Genomic DNA, 22,953 nt, shown 5'->3' with positions numbered 1-22,953 from the left:
AAATGCATACTAAAAATGCCTTTATAATTTTTTAAAACACACATTAAATAAGTATCAAACTATAATATCCTCTTCAGAGCCTCTTTTTTTCTTCTACCCAAATAAACAAAATGTTACAAAAAATATATATATGAAAAAAGCTCCAAAGCCTCAAGTCTTTTAAGGTGACAAGTTGAGACTAATAATATATAGCCTAGAGTTTGCCGATTAAAAAGAAATAACCATGTCCATATTTTACTGAAATGGGTTTTCATACTTACAATAGCATATCCATAAAATTTAAAACTATGTGCCAACTTAATAGAAATTCACTACTCCTAGAATATGCTAATAGAAAGTCAGTAATTTGAAATTGAAAATGAAAGCAGTATCTATCAAATTCATTTCCGTGCATTTCACTACATTCATAGTCTCATCATTTAAATTCATTTTGGAAGCATAAACAGACTCAGTCTCCTCCTAAATTATGGCTGTTTTCAACTTGGGTGTGAACATATGTGATATCCAGGTACATAGTGCTTACTCTGTATGTTATGCTAGTTTTCCAATGTCCCAACGAGGACTCAGTTTTTCTAAATGAAATATATTAGACCAAAGGATAGCATTGTTCTACTTGCTTATTATTCTTCAGCAACACTGCAATCCAGACTGGGCAGCAGATTCCAATAACTGAAAATGAGAACTTTTAATATTCTAGATAACATATTTTGAGAAATAATCTTCATAGTCCAAAAGCAATTTCAAATTATTTAATAGAAATATAGCTTCTTTGACAATTAATTTATTCTCTGTCTTTCTAACCTCTTGTAAATTAGAATTTCATATGCAATGAGTATTTAACTCAAATCTTTACCAGAACTTCAATATTTTATATTTAGATGATAGCAAAATAACCACCAAATTGCCCTTCTTATCTTTAGTCTCACTGTATAATTCAGCCTAAACCACTAATAATTATCCTAAACATTACTTTTCCAAGGAACCAAAATTACAGCTTAATTATCTTTTCTAACAAGTCCCAAGTTCTCTTTGTAACCAGGTCGACACTCTACATACTGACCCTGGTCTATTGCATCTTATTTCTTTAACATTAATTTTCTACTCCAGTTAGTTTGGACCACATGATAACACATGGTTCATGCCTGTTCCCAAAGTTCCCACCTGGAACACCTTCCTTCTCATCCCCCAACATCCAAACACTGACATCCTCACACTGCACCTTCTCCAGAGCCCCTAAACAAGACTGTATTTATCATCAGTAACAGAAATCTTAACATTTTTCTTAACTTGTTCATTAAAAAATTGACATTTCTTTGACATAACCCACCAGATTATAAACTCATTAGGACAAAAATCAAATTTTTTACTTCTTTTCAATCATTTGTAGACTATAGTAGGGAGTTAGGTCCTTCCTAAATGTGTGATTAGGTATGCACATATGAAATATGATCCAAAATATTTATCTGTTTTTGTAAGTATTAGTTCTTTTTTACTTGTGAGTCTATTCCCTAGAGAATAACAGTTTGTAAAATATTTTTCAGTCATATTGTAGACATTTACTTTGTTCAATACTTCCCAGAGACTGAAAATAAATGATATCATGGCATTATGTAGAGAACATAATTTATATTCAAGGTTTCTTATTTATTTATTTTTTTTTAAAATGTACAGTTTCACTATTTATTAGAACTGGACCACTAGTTTTTATTAATTATGTGTTAAATTGGGTTTCATTTCTGTTCAGGAAAAAGTAACTTTGAGTTCATCCTTCAGCGGACTAGTGATGTTTACTTTGATATTTGATATTTGACTCACTTCCGAGTTCCATTTGAGTAATTTTGTGCAAAGGATTTTTCAAGGTCTACAAGTTGGCCCATAATGCCTCTTAGAAAGCCTTCCTTGCCCTCATTGACCCAAATTGCCTTTTGTTTTCAAGTCTCTCTGAGGTCCCACCCTCTTCAGGAAGGCTTGCTCTTTACAAGCCCCATTAACGTTTCCATTCTCTGAATTCCACCAGTACTTAAAATGACTACCACATAATACTGAATTTGAACACAAGTTAGTTGCCTTGTATTGCTCTTTACTTGATTTATATGAGTTTTGTCTTCTCTAATACATTCAGGGACAGAGACTCTGCCCCCTTCACAATGATTAGCACAGTATCCAGCATTTATTCAAAATGTTCTGAGTACTCATGGGCTTGATTCCTTCCCAAGTTCAAGTCTTACTGTATATACATATGTGCATATACATATATGTGTATACATGTAACTACAGTAAAAATATGGTACCAATGCTCTTATAAAAAAAAAAAAGGAGACTTTTTATTCAGTTACTTTAGATGCCACTTACCTGAAAAGCAAAACGAAAAGAAGTTTTTCTCCCTCAGAATGTCTTCATTATTCTAGCAGAGAAGTCCAAACCCATAACATACCAATTAACTATAAAGTTTTCTGTCTCTTCTTTCATTCATTTACCCATCCATAATTCATCCAATGTATATGCACTAACCACCCACTGTATGTAACGACCAGTTGGGTACTGTCAGAAACATCAAGGGGGATCAGACTTGCTTCATGTCTGTGATATGGAACTAGTGCTGACTCATCAGACTGTAAAAGAAGGAGCCATTTGCCAAGAAAGGAGCCCTCAGAGAGTGAGCACAGCTGGGGATGGGCATCTCTGGGACCATTAGGTGGTTCCATTTCAACCTGGCATTTAGATCAGGCAGTAGATGGGTAACCGACAGCAGCTCCAACATCTTGATGGAACATCTTGATGGATCCATATTGAGTATAGCTTGTGCAACAGAGTAATGGGGAAATAATCAATGCCCTTTTGAATTGCTGCCAGAAAAATGGCTGGAAACAAAGAAGCAACACTATGAAAAGACATTCAAATCACTCCAAGATAAAGAGTCAAGGAGACTCTTTTTAAAGAGTCAAGTAATTACACAAAGAAAGAAATGCAGATATTTAGGTAAGAGCTATTTTAAACAGTTAAGTGATCATAAGAATACTTAATTAGTACCTAAGGACTTGCATTTTTAAAGCAAGCTCTAGTGGATTATTATATGTTATTCTAAAAGTCAAAGCTAAATCCACACGTGCTAATGAGTTTAAAAGGAATTAAGTTGCAGAAACTCATAGGGAAATGATTTAAGCCTCACATTCCTGCTTCATGCAGTTTCCCATGTCTTAAATTGGCTTATTCACTGGATCTAAAGTAAACAGGTGCTGCTTTGCATCCAGTGGCAGAGAGACAGCAAATGAGCAATAATTCATCTACATTATGTTAGCCTTGCCCCTTTCAATTGAATCACGAGATTTGAAAGGTCATAACACATTACAACAATTATATTTGCTTAGAAGTCTTTTAGAGTGAGGATTGATATTTCAGCACGAGTTGTGTTTAGCATATATACCCCTTGGTAAATCATCTTATTAAGATTGTTGCTATAGAAAGTCATATGTGAAAAAAAGAAACAATATCCCAGATTTCCTTCTGGTTATCTATGGCATTTAATTGAGTGTTTATGAGCCACAAAATATGTCAGGTGATGTGCTTTTGTAAATACAAAAATAGAATATACCGTGACATTTAGGAAATGCAAATGAGGCTCTGTTAAGGCTGTACATTTCAAGGTAGTATAATCCTTTCCACTTCGTTCATGATATTTACATTTCACAATGACAAAGATTTCACTGAACACTCCTGGTCACTGGCCAAAGTTTATTACCATTATTAAGAGTTTCATGTTTCTATCATCGAATCCTATTGTTCTAGAGTGAATGGCAGCCCTCGACTGCTGAGAGTGACCACGTGTATAGAAGACAGAGTGCAGGAAGGCACTCACACGTGCTGTGGGCTCACTCTGCACAGTTGCTGTCAGGCTCTTGATGTGTATTGCCTAATGCTATCCTCACTTTGCTGTAAGGTCAATATGATAGTATTCTAATTTCACAGATAAAGTTCAAAGTTGTTAAGTTTCTCTCCCAAGGTTAACCAACATTTGTTCCAAATCTGTGTTTTTTCCAACATACAATGAAATGTTCTGAAATACGCAGTATGTGCAATACTTTACAGGTAGTAATCTCAAGGGACAGAACAGGCCAAGAAAATACATGGCTTTAAGAAGCTTCACAAAAAATATGTGGATAATAAATTCCTAACATATCATTTAAGGTAAATAAAATGTTTGGGGCCCATTTCTGACCTTTCAGTTTGTCAGGGAAGACTAGACCTGTCTAATATGCATCTCTTGATATTCTCAGGGTGCAAGCGAACGGATAATGGATCTGATCCAATAGGGCAGTTCTTGGTTTCATGCAAGTTTAAATATTCTTCATCAAATATCTCCATACATGTAGTTATCAGCCACCTTCATTCTGAGGTGACCAGAATTACCTCAGGTGACACATCTACAAATTTTTCAGCACCTGCTTCCACCCTGAACTTCTCCCCGATTGCCTTTTAGAAGATGAGGCTCATTTCTTCTTTCCTACGTTTCATCTCCACCTGCCTCCTGCCTCCTACCTCCTACCTCCTGAGGCCTCACTCTGTCAGTTACAACCTCTCCTATGTATCCTCAACTTTCCCCCTATTCTGGCTCTTGCCAGTCAGTGGAATGTTGTGTCCAACTAAAAAAATAAAATGCAAAATTTTTCAAAAAGCCCTCACCATCCTACTCTTCATTTGACATTCTATGCCTCTCTTCTCCTCCACAGCCTAGCTTCTGGGAAAGGGTAGTCTATAATGCCTGTTTCATTTCCTCACTACCTACTCGTTCCCCATCCCACAACAATCTGGCTTCTGCCCTCACCACTCCACTGAAATTAGCCTCACAAAGTTACAAAGGATCTCCTTGTCACTTAATTCAATGGACACCATGTGATTCGACAGCTTACATACTAAAACTGGAAAGATGTGGAGATTATCATGGTCTCTGGGCAAGAATGACAAGCAAATTCATGCAGCAACCAATACTTTTATAGTATGAACTCATTTTGTTATATATAGACATAGCTCTAGATATAGAGAATATATTTGCATATAGAAAAAGTCTGAAAAGATATACATCAAAATGTTAACAGTACCTGTGCTGGGTGGTGGGATTTAGGGTGATTCTTACACTATACATAAGGATTTTTTAACTTATATATTTTTATATGTATTCAACTTATATAATGATCATACATGCCCTATCTAAATAAAAATTGATAAATATATTATCTCACAATATCCAGCGGCCCCTTTTTCAGATCTTATTTGACCTCACAGCAGTATTTGACAATACTGTTTTTTCCTTGGTTTCAAGGACACCACACTCTTCCTGGTCTTCTACCCTCTCAGCATCTTGTTTTTAGTCCTCTTTGGGGTCTCCTCTTCTTCACCCACATCCTTTATGTGCTACCGTGAGCTTCATCATTGTCCCTCTTCTCTTCCTTCGCTGTACACAATTTCTGAGAGGCCTCATTCAAGTCAGTGGCTTACTTTATGGTGAATACTCCCAAATATGTTTCTCTAGCTCAGAGCTCCTGCCTGGTTTCCAGCTCCTATACAGAACTACTTACTAGGTTTTCAAGCATTTCAAAATAAACATACTGTAAGGGGAACACATCTGTCCCATGATATTGGTACAACTTCTATAGTCATGTGTCAATGAATAGAACTACCATTTATCAAGCCTTATCAGAAATGCTGAAGTCATTTTTAATTTCTGTCCTTTCTCTTACCTCCTGCAATAAAAAGCTCAAGTCTAATAAATTCTATCATCACCCATTTCACAACCATCTCTTCTTTTTGTTCTATCACAAACTGTTTTAATCAAGGTTCTCATCATTTCTTTCTTAGATTATTAAAACAGCCTCTTGACTGGTCATATTGCCTTCAGTCTTACCCCCTCAAATCCTTTTTCTATTTGGCAGTCACAGTGGTCTTCCCAAAATATGAGTTACATCATGTCACTCTACTGTTGAATAGCCTCTGATGACCCCCATCGCCTAAGGATAAAGTTTTCATTATATTAACTGTCCCCCAGTATAGTCTCATTACTCATCATTTGCATACCATGCATCTTAAGTCTTTGTGAACTCTAGACTTGGTGAAGTGCTAGCTGTTCTCCAAACATCCCATATTCTCTTATGCCTCTAAGCCTTTTCTTATGTCACCCCTTCTATAAGCAAGTTCCATTCCTGTTTCCTTTACTTGACTTATTTCTGGGATATCTGTTGACACTCAGGCATCATTTCTTGACCTGCTCAGACCCACCCTAGCTCTCAAGGCACAGCGTGCTTTCCTCCAGTGTGCCTTATAATATCGTATTCTATTTTAATTGTTCATTCTGTCATCTCTTGCACACTAGAATTTTGAGGTACCTGAGAACAGGACTGTGAATTTAATATTTTTGAATAAATACATAAGTAAGTGATTGGTATTAAAAAGGCAGCCACTTCCAAGCTGAAGTGATATAAGGGAGTTGCAAAAAAAGGTCTCCTGAACAAACTTATCCACAAAATATTGCAATGTCATTCTTCAAAAGTCACTACAGTAAACAGAGGTGCATCTAAGGGTATTTGTTCAACCCCAATACTGACAACCTAAAGAGATCAAAATTCAGAAAGAGCTCCAGGAAAACAATTCAGAACTTGAGTTAGAGCCATCCCTACTGACAAGCATAAGGTCTCCTGAACAGGCATTTTGCTGTAGGAATGCCACAATACAATTCAGGGAACACAGCCCACAAAGCGGGAAAACCAGTTTCGAGTTATATCTTTACCTCCCAGACACCAAAACGATTCTCTTGACAAATAACCTGCTTCATCTGAAATTATAGGGCAGCAACTTTATGAGCCTAAAAGAACCAATTGGTCTTCTCTATTCCCTTCGGCACTAAAATAAATGATTATACCATTTCAGTGAAAATGCTTTTCAACAAATTATTTTCAATTCTTATAACACAAACCAGATGCTCTACTAACTATGTATGATTATCTGGGGCTTATTTAAGAGGTGCCTTAAGGACTGCCAAGTGATGTTTGTTAACCAGGTTTAAATACTGTCTTTCATGTACTGGTACTACTGACTTCACAGTAGGAGAGCACAGGCTCCTACCTGTAATCAATGGGTGGAATGTTGACCCACGTTCCTCTCTCTCCTCTGACCAAAGATAAGCATGAATAAAATGCTCCCTTTGACTAATTGGGAAACACAGGGAAACAAATGGACTCAAATAGAGTCTAAGACAGAATTATATTTGAGGTATAATATAATTAACATGGAAAATACTGCATCTCAAAAACATCTTATTTCACGCACCTCATAGCCCACTGCTCTTATAAACACAATCACAATTCATTCAAATATTCAGCATCCACAGGTATGGGGTAAAGTTGTATTTCTCCTTAGCCCAAGGAGGAGAATCATAATTATTCTATGTCAAGTATGTGGAATCTTGTTCCTTTTCTCTTTTTTAATTCAATTTTGGGAATACAGCCAAATGGGATCTGATAGCAAGTCAGCTGGGGACTTCTGGGAAAAGTTTTCAAATATGCCCTTCTCCCCTCTGCACTACTGTAACTAGGTGGGACACTGTTGCAACCATCTGTAATAATGAGGGGAGATAACGTGAACGACTGAGGGTAACAGAATAGAAGGATAGAAAGCACTGTGGTCTCTTACAACAAGAATACATTCTATTAGCCAAGACTGAAACCACCCTCTCTTTAGAAACAGGAGATGTGATTACATATTATTTGCAGCTAAAAATTCTCCTAACATAATACTACTGATTGTTTTTCCTTGTGTTCAAATTGGTGGACCTGTGTTTATGAAGGGACTGGCAAACTACAGCCTGCAGGCTGAATATTCCCAGTACCCGTTTTCATTAATAAAGTTTTGTCGGGCTACCCTTTTTCATATTGTCTATATTTTAGTTGTTTGGTTTTTTGTTTGTTTGTTTGTTTCCTACAACAGCAGAGCTGAGTAGTTAAGACAGAAACTGTATGGCTCACAAAGCTGAAAATATTTATAATCTGGCTCTTTCCAAACAATGCTGTTGGCCCCTATTCTTTACCAGTGAATTTCAGCTGGGTGGATATCACCCACATAATATTTTCCAGGGGCCATTTTGGATGTCCCAATCATTGTGAAGTTCTACAGGGCCAGCATTGTTTAATAAAACTCTATAATCAAGAAATTCTTTACTAGCAGCTCAGACATGATCTTAATGTCTTAGTGAAACATATTTCTTCACCTGTGGTCTCTCAGATCTGGCAACACGCCCAGGCATCTCCAGGACAGGGAAATGGTCATCCTCTACAAGCTGGTTTACAGAGGAAGCAAAACCATTCCAGAAGTGTTAAAATCCATACAATGTTGAAATCTTACACAAAGAATACCCCCACCTAAAATGTCAACAGTGATTCCACTGAGAAATGCAATCCATAGTCAATATAATACCCCTTAGCATAACTATATACCATATATTTGGCCATATGAATTGTTTTTACATTGCACCTACCACCATGACAACCACAGGTCTGCTGGATTTTCCAGCACAGGTAAATAGCAAACTAGAAACATAGTACTAAACATGATATTGATCTTCATTAGTTATTTGTTGATAAATTCAAGAGATATATTTATCATTACTTTTGGGGATATTTTCTCTAATAAAATTTTCGGTTTAGGGACTTACTGAGATGTAAACACAACATTCTAAATTCTGTTCTAAAATACAAGTTGGCTATGAACACAATTTTTATTGAGGCATATTTTATTGTATACTCATGAATTTTTAAGCACTTTCTACTTTCAATTTTAGAGAATGATTATAATTTTTGGAGTTCCCTTTAAGCAGTATTTATAAATAATGATAAATATTCTAATTTCTGATTTAATAAAAAGATCTTAACATATTTTATTGAAATGAACTAAATTATTCTCACCATAGAGATTTTAATTTGAAAGAAAAACATGCATTGGAAATCATTGCAACTGTTTCACAATCAGGAAAGATCATCTGCTTAAACACATGAAAATTACAAACATTTAAAAATATATGAATTGCTTTTATTTTTTAAATTTCAAAATATTAAGTGTACAAATATTTTTGTTATGTGGATACCTTGTAAAAGGCTTAAGTCAGGGTTTTAATGTGCCCATCACCAGAGAAGTGTTCACTGTATCTGATAAGTAAGTTTCTATCCCTCACTCCCTCCCACCCTCCATTTTCTTGGATCCCAATGACCGTTACATCTCTTTGTGCCCATGCATGTCCATTGTTTAACTCCTTACTATTAAATAGTACATGTGGTATTTGTTTTTTCATTCCTGAGAAACTTTGTTTAGGATAATGGTCTCTATTTACATCTAAGTAGCTGCAAAAGACATTATTTCATTCCTTTTTTATGGCTGAGTAGTACTGCATGGGGTCTGTGTGTGTGTGTGTCTGTGTGTGTGTGTGTGTGTGTGTGTGTGTGTATACATACATATACACATACACACCACATTTTCTTAATCCATTCATGAAGTGATGGGCACTTAGGTTGATTCCACATCTTTGCAATTGTGAATTATACTGGGGTAAACATTCAAGTGCAGGTGTTTTTTTGTTGAAATGACTTCTTTTCCTTTGATAGATGCCCAGTAGTGGGATTGCCTGATAGAACAGTAAGTCTACATTTCTATCTTTGTAGAATATCCATACCGTTTCCCACAGATGTTGTACTAATTTGCAGTTCCACCAACAGTGTATAAGCATTCTTTTCTCTCTGCATTCACACCAGCATCTGTTATTTGTTAACTCAAATAGCCATTCTAACAGGGGTAAGGTGGTGTCTCATTGTGGTTTTAATTTGCATTTCCCTGATGAGTAATGATGTTGAGCATTTTTTCACATGTTTTTTGGCCATTGGCTTATCTTCTTTTGAAAAACTTCTGTTCATGTCTTTTGCCCACTTATTAAGAGGGTTCTTTGTTTCTTACTGATTTGAGTTCATTATAAATTCAGGATATTAGCCCCTTATCAGATGTATAGTTTGTGAATATTTTCTGCCATTCTGTAGGTTCTCTATTTACTCTGTTATTACTTTTGCTGCACAGAAACTTTTTAACTTAATTAAGTCCCGTTAATTTATTTTTGTTGTTGCTGTATTTGCCTTTGGTGTCTTAATCATAAATTCTTTGCCTACGCCGATGTCTAGAATAATTTTTCCTACATTTTTTTCTAGAATTTTTATGGTTTCATGCCTTACATTTAAGTCATTTATCCATCTTGAATTAATTTTTGTATATGGCAACAGACAGGGGTCCTGTTTCCTTCTCCTATATATAGCTGTCGAGTTTTCCCAGCACAATTTATTTAATAGGGCTTCATTCCTTGTCAAAGATAAGTTGGCTTCAGGTAGATGGTTTTATTTTGGGGTTCTCTATTCTGTTCCAAACAGTCTACATCTCTGCTTTTATACCATTACCATGCTGTTTTGGTTACTATAGCCTTGCAGTACTATTTGAAGTCACATAATGTGATGCCTCCAAATTTGTTCTTTTTGCTTAAGATTGCTTTGGCTATTTGGGCTCTTTTATGGTATCAAATGAAGCATAGAATTCTTTTTTATAGATGTGAAATATGATGTTGGTATTTTTATTGGGATTGCACTGAATCTTTAAATCACTTTGGGCAGTATGGATTTATTAACGATGTTCATTCTAGCAATTCATGAGCATGGGATCTTTTTCCATTTCTTTGTATCATTTATCATTTCTTTCAGCAGTGTTTTGTAGTTCTCCTTGTAGCGATCTTTTACCTCCTTGGTTAAGTATATTCCTAGGTATTTTATTTTCTTTGTTGCTATTTTCTTTGTGAATGGTATTGAGTCTTTGATTTGACTTTTGGCTTAGCTGTTATTAGTATATAGAAATGCTACTGATTTGCATACATTGATTTTTGTAACTGACACTTTGCTGAATTTATTTATAAATTTTAAGATTCTTTTGGTGGAGTCTTTGGGTTTCTAGCTACAAGATCATATCATTAGCAAACAGGGATAGTTGACCTCCTCTTTCTCAGTTTGGATGCTTTTATTTCTTTCTCTTTCTTGGTTGTTTTGGCTAGAACTTCCAGTAGTATGTTGAAGAGAAGTGGTGACAGTGGGCACACTTGTCTTGTTCCCATTCTTAGGAGAAGTGCTTTCAACTTCTCCCCATTCAGTATAATGTTGATTGTTGGTTTGTCATATATGGCTTTCATAATTTTTAGGTATATTCCTTCTATGCCTAGTTTGTTAAGGGTTTTTATTAAGAAAAGATGCTAAATTTTATCAAATGCTTTTTCTGCATCTATAGACTTTGTTGTTGTTTCTGTTCATGTGGTGAATCATGTTTATTGATTTGCATATTCTGAACCATCCTTGAATCCCTGGGATGAAACCCACTTGATCATGGTGAATTATCTTTTTGATGTGCTATAAAATTTGGTTTGCTAGCATTTTGTTTAGGAATTTTGCCTCTATGAATGGTATCAAGGTAATACTAGCTTCACAGAATGAGTTAGGGAGGATTCCCTCCTTCTCAATGTTATAGAATAATTTCTGCAGGATAGGTACCAGTTCTTCTTTTGAGGTCTGGTAGAATTTGGCTGTGAATTCATCCAGTTGAGGCCTTTTTCTTGTTGAAGATTTTTCATTACTGCCTCAATCTTGCTGCTCAATATTGGTCTATTTAATATTTCTTCGTGATTCAGGCTTGGGAAGTTGTGTGTTTCCAGGAATTTATCCACTTCCTATACATTTTCTAGTTTGTATGCATAGAGGATTTCTTTGCATTCATGAATAACATTTTGTATTTCTGTGGCATCAGTTGTAATGTCTCCTTTTTCATTTCTGATTGAGCTTATTTGAGTCCTTTCTGATCTATTTCTGGTTAATCTTTGTTTTTTTGATCCTTTGGTTCACTTCACATAGTCCCATATTTCTGCATCTTTGACTGACAGGGTTAGTTCGAGAGCCTTGTCTTCAAGTTCTGAAATTCTTTCTTTGGCTTGGTCTAGCACACTGCTGAAGCTTTCTGCTGTATTTTGAAATTCTATAAATGATTTTTCATTTCTTTAAGTACTGTTATATCCTTTCTTATGTTTTCTAACTCCTTAGTGACTTTTTAATTTTTTCCATTGAAATACTGAACTATTTTTTTTTTTTTGGCTTCTTTGTATTGGTTTTCAACTTTCTCTTCAATCCCATTCATCTTATTTCCCATCCATATTCTAAATTGCATTGATGATATTCGAACAATTTCTTTCTGGTTAGGGTCTATTTTTGCAGATCCATTATTATACTTTGGGGGTGTCAAAATAGCTTGTTTTTCATGTTACCAGAGGTCTTTAGCTGGTTTCTTCTTATCTGAAATCTCTTTTCTCAGCTCAGAGCATATAGATTTGCAGCACCTCTTTTCTCCTTTGCTGGAGACTCACTTACTTGGTGAGAAGAAGAAGAGGTCCCCAGATGGCACTTTTTTGACCTACAATGGAAGACTGACCTGGCAGGGAGGAGTGGATGCTCTGAGAGCCTGTAATACAGTTGATCTTTGTTGTTCTGTTCCTCTGTGATTGTCACAGTCTAAGCTGGTGCTGGATAGTCTTCTTGAGGAGTGGTGGGTTGTTACCCATGCTACTGTTAGAAGCTTGGGTTGAGGCCTGGGTGAGTCCTCCACAGAGGGTGGTGTTGGCGTATATTGCTCTGCCTAGGTCTCCCTGCAGTGGTGGCAGTGGCAGCTGAGTGAGGCTGTCTTGGCAGTGGTCATGGGTTTCAGGACTGCCAGTGTTCATTCTAACTGGGTGCAGATGCAATAGTGGCTTGAGGCTAGTGGGTCACTTGCAGAGCATTGGACCACAGGAGCAATTCCCAACAGATAGCCAGCAGGAGCCATAGGGGTGGAACTATAGGCCCTAGTGGTGGTGCTGGAGCCTAAGGGGCAAGGCAACAGGGCCTGACAGAAGTGAGGGAGCCTTAGAGCCGTAGCCACATGTCCAGCAGCAGTGCTAGATCCTCAGCCCAATAGCAGTGAGGGAGCCTTGTATTTGAGGCCATGAGGTCAAGCAGCAGTGCAGGAACCATGGGCACAGAGCTGCAGGGCTGGGTAGCAGCCTGGGGATCCTGGGAGCAAGGCCACAGGGCTGGGCCACTGGGCACCCTGGGCTCTCTCCTTGCCCAGTTCCCACAGAGACAGTCACTGCAATACTTCTCAGGTGGTTTCTGCGATGCCCATTCTGATGAGATCCGCCATGCAGGAAGGGGGTTTGGCTTCTAGCCATGGGGCACATGAGATCATTCCACTCTCCCTATTCCCTCCCCAGCTGGCCAGGGTGATACAGAGGTAACTACAACAAAGCCGAGCCCTGTGTAGACCTGGTGCTGTGGACCTGAGAGCTAAGAATGGTATGTGTTGCAGCAACCTGGAAATGGGAGCCACCAAGTCCCTGCTGTGCCTGCTCTCCAGTGTGGTGTTGCTGCACAGACTCCAAGCAACCCTCTGATCAGTCAGAAGGTCTGCAGTGGTAGTGGAGGCCCCCTCACAGCTCATGCTGCGGTGGCCACAGGGAGCATAGAGCCTCAGGGTTCTCTCGTCTTGTCTTCTATACGTGTGGATGCCTCCCCCAGCTATCTTCAAATCTTGCCAAGTTGATCACCCCATAAGCTTCTCCTGAACTCTGAATGTCCCCCATCACTTCTCCAGTGATTCACAATGCTCTTTCCAAGAAGGCCTATCTGTAGGTTGGATGCAACTTTCCACCCTCTCCTTGAGAGCAGCATGAAGGCTGCTTCTAGTCTGCTATCTTACCTCTTACTTCCTGAATTGACGTTACAAAACAATTTAAGAGATATAAAACAAAGCTACTCTCAACAAAATATACCATAAGTTCAAAAAATCATAATTCACCTAGAATTATTATTTCAATCAAGAGACTACAATACTAATAACCAGGAAAGCCAGGCTGAAGCACTGCTTCAGTAAGACCAGGAAGATGGAGTAAATGATTTGGTCCTTTAAAAAATAACCAAACAGTACTTTAACTTTTAAGATTTGAGCCATTTTTTCCTGCCTTGGAGAGTGTACAGGTGATAAGAGAAAGGCATTAGGGTGCGCTAAGCTTCATATGTCGCAAATATTATCTCAGTTTACTGAATCCCTTCATGCATTTTGAGTTAAAATTTCTTGTATTTTTATAAAGCAAAACCACTTAAGTTTTCCTAAACATTCAGAAAAGAAGTAACACCAAGTCCTCTACCATCTAAAATGGCTGCACTATATATATGACAATGATTTGCTATGTAACAACCCACTGGCTATTCAACAATCAATGCTAAGGTATTGCTGTCTGGGAGACAAGCAGTTGTTTGGTGACACTGAGCAATGGCAATGTCATTTAGCTTGGACATCAAATATGAATGACCCTACACATGCAAAATGAGTGTAAAATATCCCTCAGGTGAGTATAGAGGACACTGATCCTAGTGAGCATGTTCACTAGCAAAGAGATTACATGCAGGACTGCACACCCAAGTAGACAGCTATTAGATTCAACAGACAGATAAAAGCCAAAGTAGGAGTTAACACATAAAGCAGTTATCCTTATGAGGACAGCATACAGGAGGAAAAGGAAAATCTCCAAAATGACTGTGCTTAGAATGAATGCTGAGAAAATACACCAGAGAAATTCGCGGTCTTATAAAATGCAGCAGGAAAGAAAAAAAAAACTACCATGGGCACATAAAACAGTATCCCCTGATTTAGGAGAAAAGAAACCAAAAAGACAGCCTTCACAATGAAGGATTTTAACCAGTTTTAAGAACGGAAAAAGTGGAAATTGTTATTCATTCTCTGTTATCTATATATGCATATGATAAAATGTACATAATTTTCAGTTTAGAGCACAAACTCAGCCATTCCTCCCTAAATATGTGTGTGTATGTGTGTATATATATATGTGTATGTATATAAATATATATATATATTTGAGGTTTAGAAAGAAGTTGAAGGCCCACCCACATAGCACTGTTGAATATGTGTGCATGAATTGGTGGCTCCTATGTCACCCTCACAATCAAGGTTCTATGGCCCAAAGTGAAAAAAGATAGGTAAGTGGCACTACTTTTAAACTAGACTTTGAGTTGCACAAAATAATTCATAATAATTGGAAAAATAATTTTAAAATGCAGATAAACAAAAAAATGTTATCTCAAATTCTGCTCTTAGCACTGGAGTATATTTCATGTCAGACTGTTTGTTTCCGTGTCTCGCACCACATATATTGAAAGTTTTTCTTTACAATTGGGACCAACATGTACATACTATTTTAAACAACCTGTTCTGTTTTTTGTTTCATCTACATAGATCTGTTTTCAGTATTAATGTGTTTCTGTGTATAAATAGCAGCATGGTAGTCCATTTTATTTAATTTTCCTGCCCACTTCTCTGTGGTTAGACATACAAATGCGGTTGGAGTTTAATTCACAGAGGTCACTGAGTAACAATGCAGAGTGGTCAATGCCATTGACAGTAGTTCTATTATTCACAGTTGCTGAAGCCAAATGCAGAGGCACCTGGGGAAGTGCCGGTGTCAGTGAAAGAGATGGCAAGGGGAGAGCATAGCCCGGGGCCCTTACTGTGGCTGCCACACGAAGGAATGGGTGCAGAAGGGTAGACAAGTTGGAGTAAAGTTGAGATTAGACAGTTTTATAATTTCAACAGGCTCTGGGCTATAAGAAGTGATCCCTAGTTGTCTACTACCTAGTCCTGGGATGATTTAGGGCAGGGGAAATATTGGTTTGATATGTGAGTTATGTAAAAGAGGTGGCTGCTGTGGCTAGGATGTGGGTCTTGGATTGGTTGGCTTACAGATGAAAAGTGTCCTAGGAAATTTGTTTGCTATCTTTAGGAATTTGCTAGATTTGGGAGGAATAGTTTCTCTAGGATTAGCAAGGTCCGAGGATGTGAAAGCATCACAAAATACAGAAAATAAAAAACATGATTAATACACTTACATAAACAGATGCCCAGTAAGCTTCCCTGTACCAGCCTCTCCTCCCTCTAACAAGTACTGAGACACTGAGGTGAGTCCACCTACACCACCAATGCCTGTAGCACAGGTCCCCACCTTTGGCATTATTCTTCTTTGCCCCACCTCTTGGCATTATTCCTGATGATCTCACAGTCCTTGTGTCTGAACCATCTAACACCCCAACCTCTCACATCTCTGACTTTCTTTCATCCATCTCAGCCGGACATTCCATAACCATACCCACGGTGCCTACTAATCACCAGAACCAGCACCACCTCCAAAGAGCAGTGCTGGGGGCTGTGATGCCAAAGGTTTGTGTGCTCAGGAATTTTTAAAATAACCAAAACTCAAAGCTAGGTTCTTCTAATGTTAAAAAAAAGATGCCCAAAAAGTGGCCAAGATCAAAAAGTCTGAAAGAGCATCATTACAGTTTTGGAAAACAGGCACTCTTCACTCTTCTGCAAAGACAGATGTTTTGAAGGTAAATTGGTAGTGTACCTTTCAAAGGCAATTTTATAGCATCCATTAAAATGTTTGATTGTCACATCTTTTAACTCAGATTTTCAACTCCTAATGATTTATTCCACTGATAAAATTCACTGAAGAATGATTTTCATAATATTTGGGAAACAGCAGGAAGGCTGACCAGGTTGGAGCATAATGGAAGCAAGAAGGGGAAAAGATGGAAACTGGAGAGCTAGGAAGGGGACAGGTCACAGGTGATCTCACAGGAACAAGGGAAAATATGGTCTCTATTCTCAGTGCAACAGGAAGCAAATGTGGGGTCCTCAGCAATAGAGTGAAATGATAGATCTGTTTACATCAGTTTTTATTATGACAATATTCACAATGCACAAGGCTACTCCAACAGCAGAGTTGTGAGGTTTCTGAAAATTGTGCCCAAATGGTCAGAGCTGTGAAGAGTGGTGAAGAGGAAGGAAAGAGGATGTAGCCACTGACCATGACACAAGAGCAAAAACTCATGAAAAAATCTGAAGGGACAGGAATAATACTTTCAGGTTGAAGAAAATAAAATTAATAAAAAAGTTGGTAAAGGTGGACAAACGTAAATCAGAGATTATCTAAGACCTATGGGAGACAAATCCTATTAGGGGAAAATAACAACAAATTAAATGATATTCATGGCTGAAATGAGAAAGCAGCAGGAGTAATCTGAATTGCTTCTATGAAATAAAAATAATTCAGCCTCTATTACATTCTTAAAAGAAATATTATTCAGTATTTAAAAGTATAAATACATTTCTATAAAGTTTTTATGAAGAAAAATTCATTTCACACCTGAGTATTCAAGAAACTTCACCAATTTTTGAATGTGAATGTTCAAAAATATGCTTTTGAAACAGGAAAACCCTGGGTCAAATTATCAACTAATTTCCAGAGTATTCTCTATAAAATGACTTAAAATAATGAATATTCTATTTTTAATAAGTAGAATATCTATATCCACACCTGTACTATGAAAATACATTCACTTTATTGAGCAAGGAATTCATCATTCCATATTACAACACCCTTAGGATCTGGCACAGCGTCAAGGCTATTCAAAGAACAGTATGTTTCCCCTCATTAAGTAAAATGTCTGTATTGAAAAGTATACTTTTAAGACATCAAGTATCCAAAACCTTGAACAAATTATGTTAACACTTTCACAATGTGTAGTCAAACACTAAATAAACTAACAATAGACTCCAAAAATAAATCATCACTTGAATATGTTAGAACTTATGTGAAAAATGTCTACATCATTCGAAATTCAAAAGATTAACTGTCAAAATACACGATAGTGGAATTTCATTTTGATACCAACAACAGAAAGCAAGATTTAATAGAGAAGCACTATGCTATACCAAGGGAGGCAGACCATATGTTTCTGAAGATAGAATGTAATTTGTGTTGTAATTTCAGTTAGGATAAAACCAGGTCTGAAATAGTGAAACTGTGCGTTATCTGTTCTACTGGATTTGTGATACACCCCAGGAAATCTGCTATACTGGGGGAGGTAGGCAGGCACGAGGCAACACCATATTGGGTATTTACAGGGTGATAATTGTCCCACAAACTTCCCTGGAAGTAGCTCTGAGAACTTAGATCGATAGGTAGCTTTATTATTATGTGTGTCAGTCCCTCCATAGCACATTTCAAACAGCTCTGGGAGCTGCTTTACTCCCTGGATTCATATGCTAAATTGTTTTTAGGGTTTACAGAAAAACAGAAATAACTAAGAACCACAGCCTTTTAGAGCTGGAAGAAACCTGACTCTGACACAGCACATTCTTAACTTTATGGCAAAACCATCTACATCTTTGGAAACAAGTCTGTAACCTGTAACTCTTTCCTTCATGTTTCAATGGTGATCTCATAAGATGATAAAGCCAAAGTACATCCCCAGAGCTGTCACCCATAGATGATCAGGGTGGGCATCTCAGGAAACCTGTCTCTGACTGCACATCTTTACCAAGGTTGCAATCAATGATCCAGATCTCAGAAAAAATATTAAATACTTAGAGTTTTTCTGTAAGCATTTAGGAAAAGCTGTTTATTTGGTCTCCATATTACCCAGTCTTCCTGTTCCCATCTCAGACCTCACCAAATAACCCACCACGCTAGCCCCAGCACAACCATTCTAAAATATAACTCATGTTATCTCCCTACCTAAAACCCTTCAGCAATTCCTTTGATCACGCAAGGCTGTTCAGCATCTAGTCCTGGTTTGCTTTCCAGATTCATACTCATTTTCCACACTTTTCCCATCTCCTCTGGACTCCAGATTCACGCGCGCGCTTGCACACACACACACACACACTAACCATCTCTCCATTTCTAGCGTGTTTTTGAGAAAAAGAATTACATATGCACAGGATTGGTAACATTTGCACATGGCAAGTTCAAGGAGTTGGGGACAGTTTTGCTGTTAGAGTTTGATGCAGGGAGTGAGATATCTGGCTGACAGTGTAAATTAGGTTCTTTTTCTCAAAAACATACCCCTCTCACTTCTCCATCCCATTCTCCCCTCCCTGCGCTAACTTGGGTGGAACATCAAAGTTACACAGCCCTTATCCTGAGAAGCCTCACCTGAAGCCCAGGTTCTGGAACTGCTACTCCCGCAGTGTGCTCCCTGTATCTACTAAGCACACAGCACATTCCATCACAGTTGAAGACATGAGGGCCATCTCAGAAGGCCATTTGCTGTCTCCTATAAAATGCTACATGAAGAATGATTCCAGGGACTCACCTTCTGGATAGCAGACATAAAAGAGGATATTGCTCCCACAAGAGATTTGTATCCCTACCATTTAACCAAAGCAGATGAAATGGAGAAATAGTCAAATGTTCCTCTTAACACAAAACACACATGCAACCACCCGTTCCCTCATTGCCCCAAGTGTGGTCAGAAAGAATGTAGACCTGGTCCATGAAACATAGAAATCTTCTCCAAACCTGTCAGAGGGTCAAAGAGAATCTCCAAAGTCTCCACAGCTGGAGAATTTAGCTCATCAATTAACCGTTTAGGAAGGGCAAATACCTGCTCTGAGCTAAACCATTATTCTTAATTTATCCACATTACAACACGAAGGCAATGCTGCAGGGTTTGTGATTGTTGTCACCTTGGGATCAGAGGCAAGGTGTCAGCACTGCCACTATTGTGATGATTGGGGCCCTGATGTAGAAGATTCTTTCTTCAGGCTCCGGGGCAAGACAGTTGAATGTGTATAGTTCCTCTGCTCTTCGCTCCTTCTCTGGTGCCTTTCCTCAGAGTGTAAATGTGCCTGGAAAACTGTACGTTCCCATTACAGGCCTTTTTGATTCCAAACCACAGCAAGAAATGCATTTTCCATTTCCTATTTCCTCCCAAGACACATAAACATATATTTGTATAAAAAACGAAACAAAAAATTCACAATACCTACTTATTTAGATGCTCCTTTCTATTGTATTCTATTTTTTTCATTGTTCATCAGACTTTAGCATATTGATTTCCCAGCCCCCAATATGAACCTACAGTCTCACACACTGATACCTTATTTAGGAAAATAAAAGTACCTTATTTAAAACTATTAAGAGCTATAATCTCCCAGTTCTTAATTATAGCAATTATCACATCACCATTCATTAATCAAACAAATATTAATTGAGCCTCTATTATATGATAAAAAGTGTTCCACTTGATGAGTGCCTGTCTTTTCCTGTACATCTCATTTTGTAATATCCCTCCACCGATACTAGTATCCAGGCACACTGAAGTACCTAAAGTTCTTTCCTACCTTTTGATATTTTGTTGAAAAGACTTGTGGGTTATCTCCCCAAATATGTCAAGTTTCAGGCTCATGCTTTCTGGACTTGGCTTCTGTTTCTTTTGTGTGTCTTCGGTGACACATCTAGAATGAATGGGGATTCCCACTCTGTATGCCCTCAGTGCAGTGGTACATGCTGACACAAATTATGATCTACGTAATGGTTTGCATACCTGGCTCCTGAGGTAAGGAGAAGGGCCACATCACTGTGGGGTGTATGGCGCCCATGCACCCCACACATACCCACACAGTACTGCTCAACAGTACTCCACACTTCTCACCAGAACTGATGTTAATTATTAATATATTTTATCTCTATCTCCTCTTCTACAGCATAAGATCTATAAGTACAGAAACAGTATTTACAGTGAATATTCTCCCAGAAACTGATGAAGTCAAAGAAACAATAAGTTTTTAATCAATATTGATTGTATTAATTAAGCAATTCTTGCCCACCACCAAACAATGCTGGTGAGTTAGCTCCTACATACCAGTCTTGAACCAGCAGCATCTACTTGGTTGAAATCCTCTCCCACATTACCTTTCCTAAAATATCCTCCAAATTGTAAAGCACTCCCTGAATTGCCCTTCTTTTCACATTTTCCAAACCCTTCTCCAGGTTCCTTTCATCAACTTCCCTCACCTGGTAAACATTCTTCAATTTTAATTACATGCTTATTGTGGGTGAATCACAATTGAAGTAATTTTAGAAGGTGAGATATTTGCTAACTGTAGAGGAAAAAAGCCTAATGAAATTCAAATATCTTTCCTTGCTTATTATCCAAATTTACAGCTGTTTGCATAGCTCTACTTAATGAATATAGCTATTTTCATATCCAGCTGAATCCCAAATCTCTTTCTTGTTTCTGTTTAAAACTGTCTATCCTCCCCCAGAAATCAGTGAATAATATTTTCTTTTTTTAAACTAGACTTGCCTAGAGCTTCTCTCATATTTGCTATGAAAAAAAAATATGTTTGGGGAGTTCCTCAAAAAGTAGTAGAAAGTATGAAAAACACGAAGGAAAAGAAGGGTGGGCAAGGGACCATGGGGGGAAGGGGTGGGGAGAAAGAGAGAGAGAGATGTTTTCTATATGGCTCAAGAATCTTTCACAGCTGATTTAAGTCAACATATGTAGCTACTACTTAGAATGAGTCTGACACAGATTGGTTCAGTGTCTGTCAAAGGCCTGATAATTTTACTGTAAGATTTGAAACAAACTATATAAAAATATGGTGAAATTAATCTTCCAGCCATTTCATGTATTTTTCAACCTAAACTGATTTCTTTTCTTCCACTTACTGTCAGTCATGACAAATTCAACTGCTTGTATAAAAATAATATTTATAGAATATTATATGTATGCATCCAAATTTTTTGCATGCTTGTCTACTATAGTGGAAATGAGTTACTTAAGATTAAAGGTCTATATTCTAATAATGCCAATAATTTTCCCAATCTCCATATTGAATCTGAAGAACACATAAATAAGACAGAACTATAAGTCTGTAATCATTATAAGACTTTTGTATCAAATTCATGCAAATTCCAGGCTTATGTTATTTCACAGTGATATTCTCATTAGCATTTACTTGAAAGGAAAGGAATGGATGGAGGAGGATGGAAGAGACTCTTAGAAGAGTCTAGATCACAAGGCCGAACAGGAGTCTGATTCACTGTTTTCTTTCCCAAATCACTGGTTAAAATTCTACATGGACTACGTGCCTTTGTAGGTTCATATGTTTGAGTCTATACAGATAACACTGGCAAGCCTCCCAGGAAATGCAGTACTCACAAATGCATGTGAAATGGATGAGCACAAATTCCTTCCCACCATCAGAAAATGTCAAGTACACACACAAGGTTCAAAACAGACTCTTCATATAGAATACCTAATATGCCATTATTAGCTGTAAAACAACCAAAGGCTTTTCACTGTAATAGCAACAGCAAAAATACTGATAGACTATGATTCACAAACATATGTCTCCTATAATCACTTCTGAAAAGGCTTATTTATTTCAAAACAATAAAAATCTACTAAGATAATTTTGCAGTGATATTTATTGAACTCCAGTGTTAGTCTTAGCTCTTAATCAACTGTCAGTGAGTTGTAGAGTTAATGAGCAGTTAAAAAGAGATGCTATTCTAAGAAAGGATAATGCTTCCTTTAAAATAATTTTTGTGCTATTATTCAAGGCAACATTGCATTTCAGTTTCATTCATGAGTGGGAGTGGGAGTGGGAGTGGAGCGTCCCCTCCAGACTGGCCACTAAAATAAATCTCCACTATGGTCTCCTCCCACCTTCACTCCACCCCTCTCTTAGTGTCTGGAAGGTGGGAAAGCAAGGACTTCAAGGCCCAAGGGAATGGCTAAGCCACAACATAGAATTTTTTCTAGCATCTAAGTTGCCCTGAAAAACAGCTATCCAGATAGAAATGCCTGTGTTGAACTTTGCCTGCATTGAAATGAACTGAAATGAGGAGTGGAGGGGGAGGAGGAGGGACATGGCGGAGGGCAGATTATTAAGCATTTAGCTTTCCCTAACCTAATACACCAATTGCAAAATAATCCTTTCTTATCA

The 22,953-nt window shown here is 37.6% G+C and overlaps 1 protein-coding gene and 1 non-coding gene across 2 annotated transcripts in view; one reads left to right on the top strand and one right to left on the bottom strand.

Annotated features, from left to right (window-relative positions):
* Nucleotides 1-22,953, bottom strand: part of CTNNA2 (catenin alpha 2) — a 1,049,805-nt gene that overhangs the window by 919,409 nt on the left and 107,443 nt on the right. The gene's annotated exons all lie outside the window — the stretch shown is intronic.
* Nucleotides 4,889-4,990, top strand: LOC142870333 (U6 spliceosomal RNA). The gene has a single exon (XR_012918747.1). It is a non-coding gene; the product is annotated as a U6 spliceosomal RNA (small nuclear RNA).

Source organism: Microcebus murinus, chromosome 3 (assembly GCF_040939455.1).
Source record: "Microcebus murinus isolate Inina chromosome 3, M.murinus_Inina_mat1.0, whole genome shotgun sequence".
Lineage (NCBI taxonomy): Eukaryota > Metazoa > Chordata > Mammalia > Primates > Cheirogaleidae > Microcebus > Microcebus murinus.
Note: the sequence above shows the minus strand (reverse complement) of the source record. Positions and strands in the feature narration are given on the sequence as shown.